The 17,630-nt window shown below is 40.7% G+C and overlaps 1 long non-coding RNA gene across 1 annotated transcript; it reads right to left on the bottom strand.

Annotated features, from left to right (window-relative positions):
- Positions 1-3,011: 3,011 nt before the first annotated feature.
- On the bottom strand, positions 3,012-17,328 carry LOC122226588. Its single transcript, XR_006205688.1, has 3 exons — positions 17,083-17,328; positions 3,881-4,073; positions 3,012-3,177 (listed from the first exon to the last, which is right to left on the bottom strand). It is a non-coding gene; the product is annotated as an uncharacterized LOC122226588 (long non-coding RNA).
- Between the last annotated feature and the right edge of the window lie 302 nt (positions 17,329-17,630).

The raw sequence follows: 17,630 nt of genomic DNA, 5'->3' as shown, positions 1-17,630 counted from the left end.
TAGCCTGTTACTGTTTCATGAATGCTGGCAGAAGACATCTACTTATACTTCAGAGAGAAAAGACTTTAATACTCAGGGCACAGCAAACAGCATCACCACCAGCACATTTGCATTGGTTCCTCTTGTTCCCCACCTCCACCAAATCCCACAGGGGCAATCCAGCAGGGCCCAGATGGCCACCTGCACGTGCAGTGAACTGCATTACAGCAGAGGACACTGAGCTTGGGTAACCCATTGTTTTATAGCCAGCAGTAAACAGCCTCCCCTTTGTCCCAGAGGGAGACCTTACCTCATGCCTCAATGTTGCTCTCTGCAAACACATCCTGACAAATGGCCTAGATAAAGTGTGGCCAGGGCCTTAGGGCCTTGGTTTCTTGACATACCAAGCAAGTATGTGCAGGGATGTCCAGGGATCACGGTAGATTACCTTTCCAACAGAGCTGGTGGAGAGGGATTACCTAAAATGTGCATAATCTAGAAAAAACTATTATTTTCTGTTGTATTCTCTAAATTTGGGTCACCCAGACTGGGTCAAAGCCCCAACTGTTTGGATTCTGCTATGTGGTCCCAGTCTGTCTATCTAGCTCACTTACTCTACTATTCTCTCCTGAAGCTTTTCTCTTCATTTTAATAAGTTGTGCTTGTTTTCAATTATGTTCTTTCATATGCTCTGCTTATTTAGAAAGCAGCACACACAGTGGAATGATTGCTGATTTTAGCATTAACAAATCTGTATTTAGGTCCAAAGTTTACCACTTGTCAAGAGACCAACACACCCATCAGGCCACTCAGGTAGTAAAGGTGGGATACCATAGTACCTCCCGTTTGTTTAGTGAGTTACACTTCAAGATTGCCATTTTGAAAGTCAAATTTCTCCTTATCCCTCTGCTCTCTTTATCTCACTTATAGACACTGTCTATCCATCCAGATTCTCCATCTTCATGCCTCGGTGTCACCAAGGCTTGTCAGTTTTATCTACTAAGTATTATTCTCTTCACCCTTTTCTCTCCCTGCATTGTTTACATTAATCATGTTTCACGTGGAATCATTCAATAGTTTCCTCAGGCTTGCCACTTTCAATGGATCTGTCTTACATTGACTGATCCTTTCATGTCCCTCATTGCAAACGACTCCCATCCTCATACAGCACGGTTTCCTTATAGCATGCGTTTCCCTTCACTCCTTCTACACCTCACCTTGTATTATTTTACATACAACATTCCTGATTTCCTGTATTTCTCAGCACTCACCATGGTGTTTTATATCTTTGTGCTTCTGATGTTTTCTCTGCCTCAAATACTAATCCTCTCTTTGACTAAGCCCTTTTCCTTTAAAAGCTCAGGTCTTGTAATAGACAAGGACATGATACAAGAAAAGGAAATCAGAAGTATAATATTGGAAAGGATATTGTCATCCAGGAAAACCCAAAAGAAACAACAGAAAAATTACTACCAGTAGTACGACAGTTCCATAAGGTAGCATGGTCAAGATTGTACCCAGGAACGTCTATCAAATGGGGAATGGGACATTTCAATAAATTATGGTACATCCATATAATGTGATGTTATGGTGCTGTAAGAAAGAATGAGGATACTAAACTCTGACACGGAAGTAGTTCTAAGATACATCATTAAATTTAAAAAACAAGGGACAGAGCAATGTGTATAGTGTGCCTATCTGTGTAATGAAGGAGGAGGGATAAACATGTTTGTGTAAGGGAACTCTTGAATAACAGCAAGGTACTACAAAAGTTTTTGTTTTTGGATAGGGATAGTGAAGAGGGTTCGGAGTAGAGACTATGGGAGAGTCGGTATGGGAGCAAGACATACTGTATACTCTATGTTGTTCAGTTTTGAGTCCTGTGAATTTGATACCTATGCAAAAGACATACACCAAAAACAAAAGAAAAAACAAAACCTCAGCCATCACCTCTACTCTTCTGTCTCCTTCAGATGAGAGGAAGCCCAGAGTGGTGGCCAGAAACCGAGACTTGGCACCAGGCCGACCTGCACTTACCAGCTTTTTGACCTTGGGAAAATCATTCTCCTCCTTTATAATTTGGGAATGACAATTCTCAAAACAACCTTTCTGAGTGAATATTAAGTATGATAATGTTTGTAATATAACTAACACAGTGACTTACATAAAATCAGCACCTGGTATTTTATATGTATACACACACACACACACACACATATAAGTATACACATATATATTTGTCTAGATTAACATATGCACTTGCATATATATCTACACATATGTGCATTTGACTAACACACTGTACTGAAATGATCAAATGATCTGTTTGTGTCTATTTCTCTCCACATCAACTCTCCTTGTCCCCATCCCCATAGGCTTCTATGATTTATTAATATTTTTATCTCTGGTACAGGCACATTTAAGTGATCAAGAAATATTTGTTAAATTGTTGGTGAACTAAGCGTGGCCAGTTCTTAAGACTCTCTGAACACAGGGAAAAAAATCAACAGAAATATCCTGAAAATTTTCAGTCAAGTCATACTAACCGCTAAGGTTGGTATTATTGCAACTTTCTTCTCTCCCTATACCTTGCCCCTCCATGAAGACCAGAAAAGTATTTATAGACCAGTCGGAGCCAGAGATGGAGATTCTTTTCTATCATAGGTTCTCATTAGAACCAGTTGAGGGTTGAATGAAGGACAAATGCTGTGCCTGAGTTGCCCTTCTCAGTGCTCCCCCCAGCAAGCAGCTCCTTACACTTAAAAAACTTCAGATCCAGACCACACTTCAATTCGCTGATCCCCTTGGCTTAAAATTTATAGAAGCCCAGATTCCACTAAACAGCACAAACAGGCAATGCACAAACAGGAATTCTTTGGATTCCTCTAAAAGAAAAACTGCAGTTTAGTTAGGCAGGTCTGTGCCCCCCCTTTCCTCCCAGTAGGAGTTTGGCTTACCATTGAAGCTGGGTCCCCTGAGAGTCCGCTGGGGTCCAGGAAAGCCTGACTAGCTCACTGGGGCTAGTCTCTTGCTCCTGAGAGTTCAGCTTTAACAGTCCACCTGGCAGTGCAAATATCCTTTCCTTCTAGACACAGAAATGACATGGTATTATGTCTTCTGCCGGCTCCCAACCCGTCCTGCCTCGTTGCATCAAGGCATGAAGCTTAAGCCTCTTATGTGCTTCCCAGGATAACAATGCTGTTTAAAAAAATATTTCAGGTTGGTAATTTTTCTGCATGTCTGATTTAGCCACCAGACTCATCTCCAGATATTTAATATAGAAACATGAATTTATAGAATTTGTATAAATTTATATATGAATATAAATTTATAAAGACCCTCTACATATCCTATTTCATATATTAAAAAGGACTCTTTCCTATAGAATTCATTCACAAGATTTCCTAAAAAGAGAACTGTCCTTGTTCACTTAAAATATTTTATTTACCTGAATCTTATTTTTTTTTTATTTATCCGCTATAAAACCAGTATCTTTGAAGTAAGTGTACGTGTGTAGTACCCTAGATTAAATGAATCTAATATATGCTTTTTCCTTTTAAAATTCTTCTCTAGGTGTAGTTCTGAGTCAGGTTAGACATAATGGCATTTAGTGGCTCTATAGATCTTTAAGCAAATTTGTTGATGTCAATATTGTCTCTGCCACTGAAAAGGCATCTGATCCATTCTGCTACACCCCCCCCCCCAATTTTTATAAACATGTTCTCTCAGCTGGGTCAATATGCATAGAATGGGATGGGGAAAATGTTTAGTGCTAAGCAGTCTGCCTTCTCTTATTATGACAGGGGACATTTAAATGACATTTGTCATTTTAAGGGAGCAGAGTTTTTCTCCAAAGGAGGAGCTGGTCCAAAGCTTCTCTGGGGAAAATCAATTATACTACCTTGAATGGAAATGGGCATTTCTCCTCCAGATGTCTGTTGTGCTGTGGTCTGACCTCCTTGAAGATCTTAAAGCATTTCCAGGAGAAATAAGTTCATGCAACGCAGCATCGCTTCTCAGGGCTCAGTTGTTTTCTCCAGCAAGGATTAAGGCAGGTAAGAAGTAACTTGGACTTTCAAAATCAGCGTTGCAAACTGGAAGCCAATAGTGCAAATGTTGCCTTCAGACACATGTCATTTGACTCACACAATATTTTAAAAATCAGGACATTTTTACATACAAATGAAGATTAGTTGTTTCTTAGAAAAATCAAGCCATATGGCAATATAGGGCCTGTATTCTGGCATGTCACCAAGGGGCAGGGGCCCAGTCTTTGTCCTCTTTAGATGAGGTGCACTCTCCTCAGGTCACTACAGGCCCCTGACTCCCCACCCCTCTGGACCCCTCCACTAGGCCTGTTTACATGACTTGCCTGTCCCATGCAGGCATTTGAATTGATGACTTCTTACTTAAAATGTTATCTATAGCTCATATTAAAGCATCCATTTCTTATGTTTACTTTTTTAATGTTTATTTATTTTTGAGAGAGTGTGTACAAGTGGGGTGGGGGTAGAGGGAGAGAGGGAGAGAGAGAATCCCAAGCAGGCTCCATGCTGTCAGTTCAGAGCCCCACACAGGTCTTGAGCTCACGAACCAAACAGTTAGATCATGACCTGATAGGAAATTAAGAGTTGGACATCTGGGGTACCTGGGTGGCTTAGTCGGTTGGGCATCCACCTTCGGCTTGGGTCATGGTCTCACGGTTCGTGGGTTTGAGCCCCGCATTGGGCTCTGTTCTGACAGCTCAGAGCCTGGAGCCTGCTACAGATTCTGTGCCACCCTCTCTCTCTGCTCCTCTCCCATATTCTCTCTCTCTCAAAAAATAAATAAACATTAAAAAATTAAAAAAAAAAAAAAAGAATTGGACACCTAACCCACTGAGTCACCCAGGTACCCCTCTCTCATGTTTAAATAATAGGTCTGCTTTCTACCCAGCTCATGTAGATTAGATTGCTAGATTATCCTTACAGAAATCTAATTTGTAATTAGCAATACTCTCCTAAATTGCTATGTTGATTAAGTTCTTAGTGTGATAAATGTTCTATTATGTACATATTGTTTCTCTTCCAAGTCACTCCCTGTCTTAGACACTAGTATGTTTTGATAAGTGTCTTTGAGGAGTTGTCACTATATTGTGAAAATCAGTATTTAGTAAAATTTCACTTAGGTTTTTTTTGTTATTCTTTTAGGTTTGCTTGTTGATTTACTTCTTTGAATTTTATTTTATTTTTAATGACTTATTTTTAAAATATTTTTATTCATTTTTGAGAGAGAGGGAAGGGGAGGGGCAGAGAGTGAGGGAAACACAGAATCAGAAACAGGCTCCAGGCTCTGAAAGCTTTCGGCACAGAGCCCAACGCGGGGCTTGAGAACCTTGAGATCATGACCGGAGCCTACGTTAGAGGCTTAACTGATGGAGCCACCCAGGTGCCCCCACTTCTTTGAATTTTAGATTCTGCTGTAATCTCTGACCTCCAGGCATGGTGAATGAATGGAGTTCTGATATGTTAATGAGATAAAGGTCTCATTAGAATTAATCAGAAAAAGACAGGCACAGAGAGAGACAGGCTGCAGAGAGAGCCAGCATTATCAGCAATAAGGGAAGCAAGGGTTCTCTCAGAGCACTAGGTTCTTTCCCTGGAGTAACAGAATGCTTCCCTTCCCGCCCCTCTTCCTAATCTCCTACATTTTAACTTTACAAATGACTTTTTTTTTTTTAACTAAAGGAAAAAAAACCCAGCAGATTCTTTCCACTGCCACATCTAGGAACTAAAAATTACCATGTTTATCTGGAAACACATCCTTCAATTCTTCTCCTAAAGTTGGCTACTGTTCATGTTTATATTTCCTACAGCTACTACACATCTTATTACTTCCAACATGAAATATTTGAGTATCTCCTGTATTCCTGCCATTAGGACAGCCACAGGGAAATAGTTATGAACCCAGGATAATGCCAGTCTGTGAAAACCACCACCTCAAACTCTTGGAGTGCTCACCCTGAAACTCATGTAAATGGGGCAGATGGACAGATTGGTAATGAATAAGTAACACACTGGTACAGATGCCACAAAACAGGTATGAACAGAATGCTCTGTGAACTCAAGGGAAGGGATAAGTTATTCTGCCAGGAGAAGCTTCTTGGGAGAAGAGGAACAGGAGTTTGAAGGATGACTAGTTTTGCCCAAACAGGAAGAAAAGTGGGTACTCCAGGCAGAGGAAAGAGCCTATGTGAAAGGCCCAAATCTCGATGCACATGTAGCCTGTTGAGGAAATGATGGGAAAGCTAGTATGGCTAAAGTGAATAGTAATACCAGAGCATTTCAGAGGACGTTTGCAACAATCCATTACAGTAAGAAATGCAGCTGAAACTTGGGTGGTAGTAGAATGGATGAAGGGGGGCTAAATTCAGGGTACAGGTGGAAGATGAAGGAATGGTAGCAGTCAGGGGCAACTGAAGTTTCCTCTGTGGGAGCATCTCTGCACGTTAACAATATTAGAGGGAAAAACACAAGAGGCAGCACATCTGGGGTCAGCCAGCAGGGCTGGGACACTGGGAGTCTGATGAATGATCTCTTTGGTGAAATCCAAATGGATGGTCTTCATTTTTTTTTCTGATATGACTTTTTCCCTCTCTTCCTTGAAATGCTTTTCTCTTATTTTCTAATACATCGCCTTCCTACATTCCTTTTTACCTATGTGATCCTTCCTTCTCAGGCTTGCAGAGGAAAAGGAATGACTGAGGGAGGCTATCTGTTGTCAGCTCACTGTTCGTATCTCATGTCTATGCTCTTTCACTCTGGTAATTTTCTATTTCACAGCCCCTCAATTACCACCTATGGACTAACTTCTAACTCCATGTCTGCCTCAATCTTTCTCTGGGTTCCAGACTTTTGTGCAACTGCCTAGGACATTTCCATCAGGGCACAGGCACTTCAAACTCAACATCCAAAACTGCTCTCATCTTCCCTGGCTCTCACGGATGTCTCATCTCAGCCAATGGCCCTCCATCTACTTGGTTTCTGACTCCTCTCAAGTCTAAGTTCCATGCGACCATTTCAGTCTTGGTTACCACTAACACAGTGAGTGGCTCACACATAGCACTCAAATATTGGTACAGTAAATGAATGAGGCAGAATGGGCTCTTATGTGTCTGGTTTCTGTCAACCCTCCTGGGAAAAAATGTCATCCTCTACCTTTCTCCCATCCCACTTTAGCTTCAGTTAATCAAATTAGTTTCCATTTGCTTCAGAAAGCCTTCCCTGACTACTACCCCACCTCCCTGGTCTGCTAAGTTCCATAATTTCCTGTATACATCCTAATCATAGCACACAGCATGTAGTTTCCATGAGCGCCAATTTCACCAACCAGCTCCATGAGGAATAAAGCGGGATCTTCTTTATACCCTGGTGCCTATTTGCTTGATGGAAGGAAGCTAGCAAAGAAGGAAGAACAGACTGGCAGATATTCTGTAGGAAATGTCCAGAACATATTTGGAAATGAGTATGGAGCTTACAAGAGGGCTATGGCAGACAGAGATCTGAATTATCCATGGTGATGCCACTGGGGTGATCATTCTCACTCTGGAAAATGTGTGAGGGACAAACTCTTCTAGGTGTATAGGGGCTGAGATGGGAGACAGTCCTGGGTATGAGACAGCAAAGAGAGTGGGGACTGTGATGAATTAGCAACAACAGCCGTGTCGAAAGGGGATAAGGTATAGCTGCTATGCAGAAGTACTGGCCCACTGTAGCCAGATCTTCTGACTTTTTTCTCCAAAAGGAGCCAGAAATCCCTATTTTTTAATGAGTGAGAAGTCTCCCACATTTTAAACTAAACACTGGGCCACATTCAGGCAGTGGCTTGGCAATTTGTGACTCCTGGTATAAAACATTAAGAAAAGCAGACTTACAAACTATGACACTGCATATATATTGATGATGGGAAGAAAAACAGGCCACAATTCAAAAGGGGGACAGAAAAGATCTACAAGAACATGCTCATTAGTCACTAGCTGAGTTAATCTAGGAAACATATTTGAGGAAAGAGGACAATTTATAAAGAAGGCTGTCAAGTAATGAATATTGGATCAGGTCCTTAGTCTGATTTTGGAGTAGGAATGAGCTCTGTGAAAGAGGTCCAGTATTGAAAAATGAGGAATTTCTTTAATAGTAGTAGATAAATTTTTAGAGACTTGGGGTACAGTCTCAGCTATACATATCACTACAGAAATGAACATCATAAAATCCAAGTGTGAAAATATGTCCAAGTCACCTCAACAATGAATCACACCATTTAATAAATTAATTTTAATCATTAGACAATACTTTAAATTATATTAAAATTAATTTTATACCATGAGCATTGTGTGAATTTATGAACATAATATGGACTTATTTCATTAAATCCAGTTAAGATCACATGAAGTGATTTTTTTTACTCCCATTTTTCAGACTAAGAAACTAAGGTTGAGAAAGGTTCATTTGTTCATTCATTTATTCACTCAGTTGACAAATATTTATTGGATTTAAAACATTTTTTAATGTTTACTTTGGGAGAGAGAGGGAGAGAGAGAGAGGGCACGAGCCTGAGTGGAGGAGGGGTAGAGAGCAAGGGAGAGAGAGAGAATGCCAACCAGGCTCTGTGCTGCCAGCACAGGACCCAACTCCGGGATCGATCTCATGGACCATGAGATCGTGACCTGAGCGAAAATCAAGAGTCAGACCCTTAACCAACTGAGCCACCCAGGTGCCCCTAACATTTATTTGATTTACTATGCTGGGCATACAGTACTGCACAAAGAAGACAAAATCCCTGTCCTCAAAGAATTTTAATCCTTGTGAAACCAAGTAGACACAGAAGTACAGTAAGTAGCCTTCCTTTCAGACATGGCGCTTTCTTTGAATCCAGGCCTTCTATTAATTCTCAGCTACAAAGCTTCCAGCAAGCAGCCAATACTCTTTAATAATAACAGTTTTACAGAGCCAGCAGGGGGCAGACCTATGACTCAGACAATGAAAGTTCTGAGGACAGCTAAGTAGTCACTGGCCTGCTTCCCAGCCACGTGATCTCAGCTGAGCTCCCTCTGCAGTTGGATTTCCTGCCCTGTGGTCCTGCCCTGTGACACTAGAGATGATAATACCTGATCTGTCCATGGAAGAGTTGCAGTGAAAATACAGCAGGAAATAAGATTTTAAGAGGTGAAAGTTCTTATGAAATCCTATGTATATATTTGTATAATGCTGGGTATATTATACAAAAAACTTTCAAGTAAATATAAATACAGTGCAATTTGTAATACTATACAAATAGCCAAATGCAAACATAAATCAACCAATGGTGAAATTCCCAGCAATTTCAGAAAATCTGGAGTATTGTTCTGGATTGTTGAGTTAGCTTTAAGATTGCTAATGTAACGAGAAGTGTCATTTAATTGCCTTAGAAGCATTTCCTTATAGCTGGACACAGAGGGGCAGAGGCAAACAGACCCAGATACATGAAGAGTTACTGAGAAGAGCTGACCTCCAGGGAGGAAAGTCACTGAAGAAGTATTTAATTGCCTACCATGTCTGTTTTATTCATTGCCGTGTTGTCAGTGCCTGGGACAAACTTCCTGCTCTGAAAATGTTTGCATTCCAACAAGGGAGACAATTACTATATAGATGTGTTTATGGTAGGTAGTGCTACACAGAAAAGAAGCACTGAATGATGGTGGGGGGGTGGAAGGGAGAGAGCAAGTATTAGTTAGGATAATTAAAGCCAGCTGCATCAATAAACAGATCATGCAATCTCAGTGGCTGAACCAACAAAGGTTTCTCATAAAGTCTGATTGGTGTCGGTGACTCAGGGACCTAGGCCGTCTCCACCTTACTTCTGGGTTCTCCAAGGCAGAAGAAGAAAGGAGGGATAGAGGAGCTACACTGATTCTGAATAAAGTGAAAATGCAGCGTGGTGGATCTCAGGGGGAAGAAGATTCCAGACAGAAAAAGCAAGCAAACAAACAAAAAACATCAAGGACAAAACCTGAGGCAAGTTCTGGTGTCTGGTCTGACATGTAAGAAGCTTAGAAGTTGTTACTCCATTCTCAGGAGGAGTAAAAAGACGAACAAACTGAAAAAAATCAAATATTCTTAGATTCATAAGAGAAATGAAGTTGCAGCACAAACCACTACATCCATATTGGAGAGACCAACAGATGAATATAGAGAATCACACCTTGGCAGAGCAGAAGCCTCTGTAGGAAACAGTGTTGGGGTGGGAACATCTGAATTGTAATTGATGAATTGCTGGAGGACCCGTGCGGACAACTCAGAGTTAAAAACTCCGGGGAGACCCAGCCATTAGAGAGTCCCCACATTTTTGTGAGTTTTACCTCCTGGATCTCTACCAGGTCCTCACAGTGAATACTGGAGAAAAATCCTCTACTGCTTTTGGCAGGGGAAGGGGAAAAGAAACCATTTTTAAACATGCTAGAGCATTGTGTTCTTCTAACAAGGTGCGACCTCAGGAGAAACTATTTAACCTGAGCCTAACCTGCTGGGATTTTAGTAGGGCCTAACTGATCTAGAGGAAAGGAAATCTCCAACTCCAGCACACTCTAACCACCCTGTCCCACTTAATGGAAGAGGAAAGAAAAAAAAAAAAAGCCCTGAAAAGTACACGTGAAGTTCACAGGCCAGAGGCAGAGGCTCACTAAAGGCCCAACAATCACCATAAAATGCTTCCCTGCCCACTGTACCTTACCATACATAATAAAAGGCCTATTTCCAAAATTCCTCTTACCTAGCAAAATATGCCTGGCTATGAGGAAAATATTACAAGGCATACTAAAAGGCCAAAAAATAAAGTCAAACAAACAACAACAAAACAAACCAACCAACCAACCCCAAAGACACAGTTGGAAGAGAGAGCAAGTATCACAACCAGATTCATATATGCCAAGGATGTTGGAATTACCAGATCAGGAATTTAAAGCAACTGTGATTAATATGCTAAGGGCTCTAATGAATAAAGTAGACAACATGCAAGAATAAATGCAATGTAAACAGAGAGGTGGAAATTCTAAGACCCAAAAAGAAATGCTAGAGATCACTGTAACAGAAATGAAGCATGTTTCGATGGGCTTGTAGTAGATGGACATGACTGAGGAAAGAATCTCTGAGATTGAGGATATATCAATAGAAACCTCCAAAACTGAAAAGTATACGGAAAAAAAAAAGGCTAAAAAAAGATAACCAGCATAGAATATCCAAGAACTTTGGGACAACTACAAAAAATGTAACATACATGTAATAGGAATAACAGGAGAGTAGAAAGAAGAAAACAGAAGAATTATTTAAAACAACAAATGAGAATTTCTTCAAATTAATGTCAGATACCAAACTATATATCCAGGAAGTTCAAAGAACACCAGACAAGACAAATACCAAAAAAAAAAACCAAAAAAAACAAAAAAACAAAACCCTACGCCTAGGCACATAATTTTAAACTACAGAAAATGAAAGAGTAAGAAAAAAATCCTAAAAGAAATCAAAGGAAAAAATATCTTACCTATAGAAGAGCAAAAATCAGAACTATATCTCACTTCTCCTCAGAAACGATGCAACCAAGAGGAGAGTGGAGTCAAATATGTAAAGTGTTGAGAAAAAGAGCTACCAATTTAGAATTCTGTGCCATGAGAAATTAAGACTTTCTTAGACAAATAAAAATGGAAAGAATTTGTTGCCAGTAGATTTGCTTTGCAAGAAATGTTAGGAGTTCTTCAGGGAGAGGGAAAATGGTTAATAGATTAGAAACTCAGATCTACTTAAAGAAAGGGAGAACACTGGAGAAGGAATAAGTAAAGGTAAAATAAAATCTCCTATTTTTCTTAATTGATCTAACAAATAACTGCTCAAAATAGTAACAGCAGTGCTTTATTCAACTATGTATGTTTATGAGTGTGTATATATGTGTGTGTGTGTATATGTATATATGTATATATATACACACACACTTATGTGTGCTTATACATACATAAAATAAATGATATAAATAAATATGTACATATGTATATATACATATATATACACACACACACTTATGTGCGCTTATACATACATAAAATAAATGATATAAATAAATATGTATACACACACACACTTATGTGTGCTTATACATATTTTATACATAAAATAAATGATATCAATGCAACAAGGGGCCAGAAGAATTTGTATTATTTTGTCATCAGAGGGTACTCACACTACCTGTGAAGCAGTATAGTGTTAACTGAAAGCAGACTTGGATTACTTGTAATGCGTATTGCAAACTCTAGGCCAACTACTAAAAAAGAAGTTTAACTGATATGTAAGAAAGCAGAGAAAATGGAATCAATGCTTTTCTTTTTAAAAAAATTTTTTTTAACGTTTTATTTATTTTTGAGACAGGGAGAGACAGAGCATGAACAGGGGAGGGTCAGAGAGAGGGAGACACAGAATCTGAAACAGGCTCCAGGCTCTGAGCTGTCAGCACAGAGCCCGACGCAGGGCTCGAACTCACGGGACGCGAGATCGTGACCTGAGCTGAAGTCGGCCGCTCAACCGACTGAGCCACCCAGACACCCCGAATCAATGCTTTTCGACATTATATTGGAAGTCCTAGCTAATGCAATAAAGAAAACCAAGAAAAAAAAGGCATACACATTGGGAAGAAATAAAACTCTCTTTGTGTGCAGATGACATGATTGGCTATGTAGAAATCCCCAAGAGAATCAACTAAACCCTCCTCCCACCCCTAGAGCTCAAAAGTGATTACAGCAAGGTTGCAGGATGCACAGTTAATATACAGAAGCCAATTGTTTTCCTACACATACTAGCAATGAACAAGTGGAATTAAAAGCACAATACCACTCACCTTAGCACCCTCTGAAAATGAAACACTTCGGTATAAATCTGACAAAATATGTAAAAGATCTATATGAGGAGAAATCAAAACTCTGACGAAAGAAATCAAAGCACTAAGTAAAAGGAGAGATATTCCAAGTATTGGATAGGAAGATTCAAGATGTCAGCTCCTTCCAACTTGATCTGTAGATTCAATGTGATCCCAATCAAAATCCCAGCATTATTTTGTAGCTATCAACAAACTGATTATAAAGTTTACCTGGAGAGGCAAGAGACTCAGAATGGCCAAGACAATACTGAAGTAGAAGAACAAAGAGGGCTGACACTACTCAATTTTAAGTTTTACTCTATAATTTTTAAAAAATTTATTCATTCTGAGACAGACAGAGAGAGTGAGCAGGGGAGGGACAGAAAGAGAGGGAGAGAGAGAATCCCAAGCAGTCTCCACACTGTCAGCTCGGAGCCTGATATGGGGCTTGAACTTCCAAAATGTGAGATCATGATCTGAGCCAAAACCAAGAGTCGGACGCTTAACCGACTGAGCCACCCAGGCACCTGTAAGTCTTAACTCTAATGCTGAAGTAATCAAGACAGTGTGGTACCGGTGGAAAAATAGAGGGATCAATGGGACAGAATATAGAGCCCAGAAATAGATTCACACAAATATAGTCAACTGATCTTTGACAAAGGAGGAAAGGCAACACAAAGAGGCACAGATAGTCTTTTTGACAAATGGTGCTGGAGCAGCTGGGCATCTGCATGCAAAAATCAATCAGTCTAGACACAGACCTTATACCTTCCACAAAAATTAACTCAAAATGGATCAGAGACTTCAATATGAAATGCAAAACTATAAAACTCCTAGAAGATAACAAGAAAACCTAAATGATGTTGGGTATGGCAATGACTTTTTAGTTATAATTCCAAAGCACTATCCATGAAATAAATAATTGATAAGCTGGACTACATTAAAATTAAAAACTTCTGCTTTGTAAAAGACAACATCAAGAGAATGAGAAGACAAGTCACAGACTGACAGCAATATTTACAAAAGACATCTGATAAAGGATTATTTTCCAAAATGTACACAATTTCTTTTTTTTCCAAAATGTACAAAATATTCTTAAAAGTCAATAATAAGGAAGCAAACAACTCAATTTAAAAATGGGCCAAAAATCTTAACAGACTACCTCACTGAGGAAGACATACAGGGACACCTGGGTGGCTCAGTCAGTTTAGTGACTGACTCTTGATTTTAGCTCAGGTCGTGATCTCATGGTAGGGAGATCAAGCCCCGCATCTGGTTCCGTGCTGAACGTGGAACCTGTTTAAGATTCTCTCTCTCTCTCTCTCTCTCTCTCTCTCTCTCTCTCTCTCCCTCTGCTCCCCTCCCCCATTCACACACACACACTCTCTCTAAAATTAAAAAAATTAATCATAAAAAAGATATACGGATGGCAAATAAGATGTCCTACATCATATGTCATCAGGGAAATGCAAATTAAAATGAGGTGCCACTACCCGCTTATCAGAATAGCCAAAATCCAGAACACTGACAATACTGATCCATTGCTGGTGGTAATGCAAAATGGTACAGTCACTTTGGAAGTTGGCAGTTTCTTACAAAACTAAACATACTCTTACCATGCAATCCAGTAATTGTATTCCTTGACATTTACCCAAAGGAGTTTAAAACTTATATCCACACAAAAACCTGCACTGGAGTGTTTATAGCAGCTTATTCATAATTGCCCCATTCTAGGAACAACCAAGATATTGTTCAGTTAGACAAATAATAAATAAACTGTGATACATACAGACAATGGAATATTATTAGGACTAAGAATAAATGAGCTATCAAGCTATGAAAATACATGGAGGAGGCTTAAATGCATATTACCAAGTGAAAGAAGCCCATCTACAAAGGCTGCATACTGTATAATTCCAACTATATAACACCCTGGAAAAGGCAAAACCATGGAGACATTAAAAGGATCAGTGTTTGCCAGGGGTTAGGGAGGGAAGCAGAGATGAACAGGCAGAGCACAGAGGATTTTTAGGGCAGTGAAACTACTCTGCACGCTACTACAATCATAGATGTAGATACATGTCATTATACATTTGTCCAAGCCCATAAAATATACAACACCGAGAGTGAATCCTAATGTAAACTATGGGCCTTGAGGGATAAAGGTGTGGTAGTGTGGGTTTATCGATGGAAACCAATGCACCTCTCTGATTGGCGATGTTGACAGTGAGGAGGGGCTATGTGGAAAATCTCTTGTGCCTTCTGCTCAATTTTGCTATGAACCTAAAACTGCTCTAAAGAAATAAATCTGAGGCACAAATGTGCTTGGCTTGTTCCAGAAATAGCAAAGAAACCGCTGTGGTTTCACTCTAGTTGAAGAGAGGAATGGAAAGAGAAGCAAAGGCCAGGCCACCACATAAGGCCTCACAGGCCAAAGGAAGAAGTGTGAAGATACGGTCGTGTGGACCTATTTAGTGTCCCGGAATGATGTGTTTCTACAAACGCATAAGGAAATAGAAATAGTTGATGGTTATAAAAATGATTGTGTCAACTAAATTATGAATAGTCTCCATTTTCCAGAGAACTCTTTTAAAAATGTGTTGCTGTATCTACTTCCCTGAGTGCAGAGTTATAATTTTCTAACACTTGAGCACATTTTCTAAATATCCAAGACCCTAAGGAACTTTTCCTGTCACCCAGGAGCCACAGAGCCAGGCACCATGGATAGCCCGTTTCTCTCCTTCACCAAGCCTGATGCCTGGCCTCCCATCGGACTCCTGCCAACGGAATGCTTGTTTGTTCTGGAACTGCAAACAACCTCTGACATCCAGTAGTTCCTCAACTACTGTTTCTAAGGAGCAGCCCAACCAGTCTTTAAAAGCCATCACCTCGAAGTCCTGGAATTTTCACACCTGACATAGATTTTTAGTCTCTCTGTCTCAAAACCTGAAGCATTGCAAGTTTCGTGTTACTTTAGCGAACGCTTTAACCTAAAAAAGTAACTACCAGATGAATGGTAAGGGTGAAATTACACATACTTATCCTAAATATGGTAGGTTAGCTTCTCACAGTTAACAAAATCAATTGTATTGTAGATGTTCCGTAAATGTCGACTTCATGTTTCTGACCACATACATTGTTGACGATGAAATTCAATGACCTCTCTTGCTTACTGCAAGAAGGATCCTAACTCAGAGTTTTCAACTAAAAATGTCGTAATTCAGAATTTGCTTACAGAATTGAATAAAGGTTTTTGCATTAGGGATAAACACTGTGGGAGTACTTCTGGTATACTGGGTTGGTGGTTTTGCGCAAGATGCTTAGAATACCACAGCCCTTCCTCACAATACTTGTAAACTCTTCTGGCCCGTTTCCCAGATTTGCTTGAAAAGGGTCAGAGGACAGGCTGAAATTAATGACATATGAATGCTGAATCCCAGTTAGAGGTGTCTTTAAAGGAATCATTAGGCTAGACTTAATAAAAGGGGACTATGAGAAGAAAAAACTTGGGGCAAATTATACACTGAAGGAAAAGAAGATGTGAAACAAGGCAACTTCGGAGATGGGAGCTGATTAGTATCTCGGGAAGTGAGTTTTCTTTTTTGAATCTACGTATCTTAAAGATAATATAAATACAGTGAGACAGAGATGAATGGACACAGATGGTCACTGATCTCAGATTAGGAGTAGGGGTGTGAACATGAGGGTCCTTTCTGGTGCTATGCCCTGGGATTATGGTTTTAGGACCCCATTCTCTTTATGAAGGAGAACGGGGCTTTTGCTTTCCCAAACAGCAGTTAACATTAGCAACAGCAGCAACAAACACCTGACTGTGCTCCCCATGTATAGTACTCGCCATATATTAATCCCTCTGTTTCATGTTCCCCATCTGTAAAGTAGGGATTACATGATTATCGAATCCCCACAACAACTTAGGAGGGAGGGAGGTTCAGTGAGTGACTTGCTCAAGGTCATAAGCTAGGTAGTGTCAGAAAGCGAATTCGAACCCAGTAGCCTGACTCGGAAGTGTAAACTCTCATTCCTCACTACGTGAGGCTCAGGGAGCAGAAGGGACATATGCAAAATGCCAGCTCTCCCTGCAGACGTATTTTACTGGAAACTCTCCCGCCCTGATGCCTCTCTTCCCACACCACCCTTAGCCTCTTCATTTGTCAGGCACAACACCTTCCTTACTTTGCTCTTGTCATTCTTCTCCCCTTCTTGCCAGAAGGTTCCAGCGGGTGGAAGACGAAAGGGAGCGGACAGCCCCCGGCACAGGCATCTTGTTTTCCTCTTAGTGCCGTCGCTAATATTCACTGAAACTCCTTTATTAGATGTGTGGTTCAGTTATTCTAGAAGCATTCACTGAGCGCTCAGAGTGGGAACGTTCGTCAGGAACGCAAATATTAATTTACTTTCTAGGATACGGTTTGTTGGTTTTTTTTTACCTAAGAGCCTAAACATCTCAGACAATTCACTTCTTTCTGAGTGGAAATCTTCGCCCTGCGCCTCACGGCTCAGGGCCCGCCTGAAGGGGGCAGTGGCGGCCGCCGAGTGGGCTCCGCCGGCAGGCGCGGCGGCTCGGCTATCGCTTGCTCTCGCCTGGCGCGCGGCTCTCGGCCGTGGATTAGCGCAGCTGGGGACGTGGGAGGCCGCGGGCCCCGCCCCCGGCCGGCGGCGGCGGCGGCGGCCCAGCGCGGCAGTCGGCGCTGCGAGCCGAGCGACGCGGAGGGCGCGACCGG

This window comes from Panthera leo, chromosome A1 (genome assembly GCF_018350215.1).
Source record: "Panthera leo isolate Ple1 chromosome A1, P.leo_Ple1_pat1.1, whole genome shotgun sequence".
Taxonomy (NCBI): Eukaryota; Metazoa; Chordata; class Mammalia; order Carnivora; family Felidae; genus Panthera; species Panthera leo.
The sequence above is the reverse complement of the archived record's forward strand: the minus strand, read 5'-3'. Positions and strand labels throughout refer to the sequence as shown.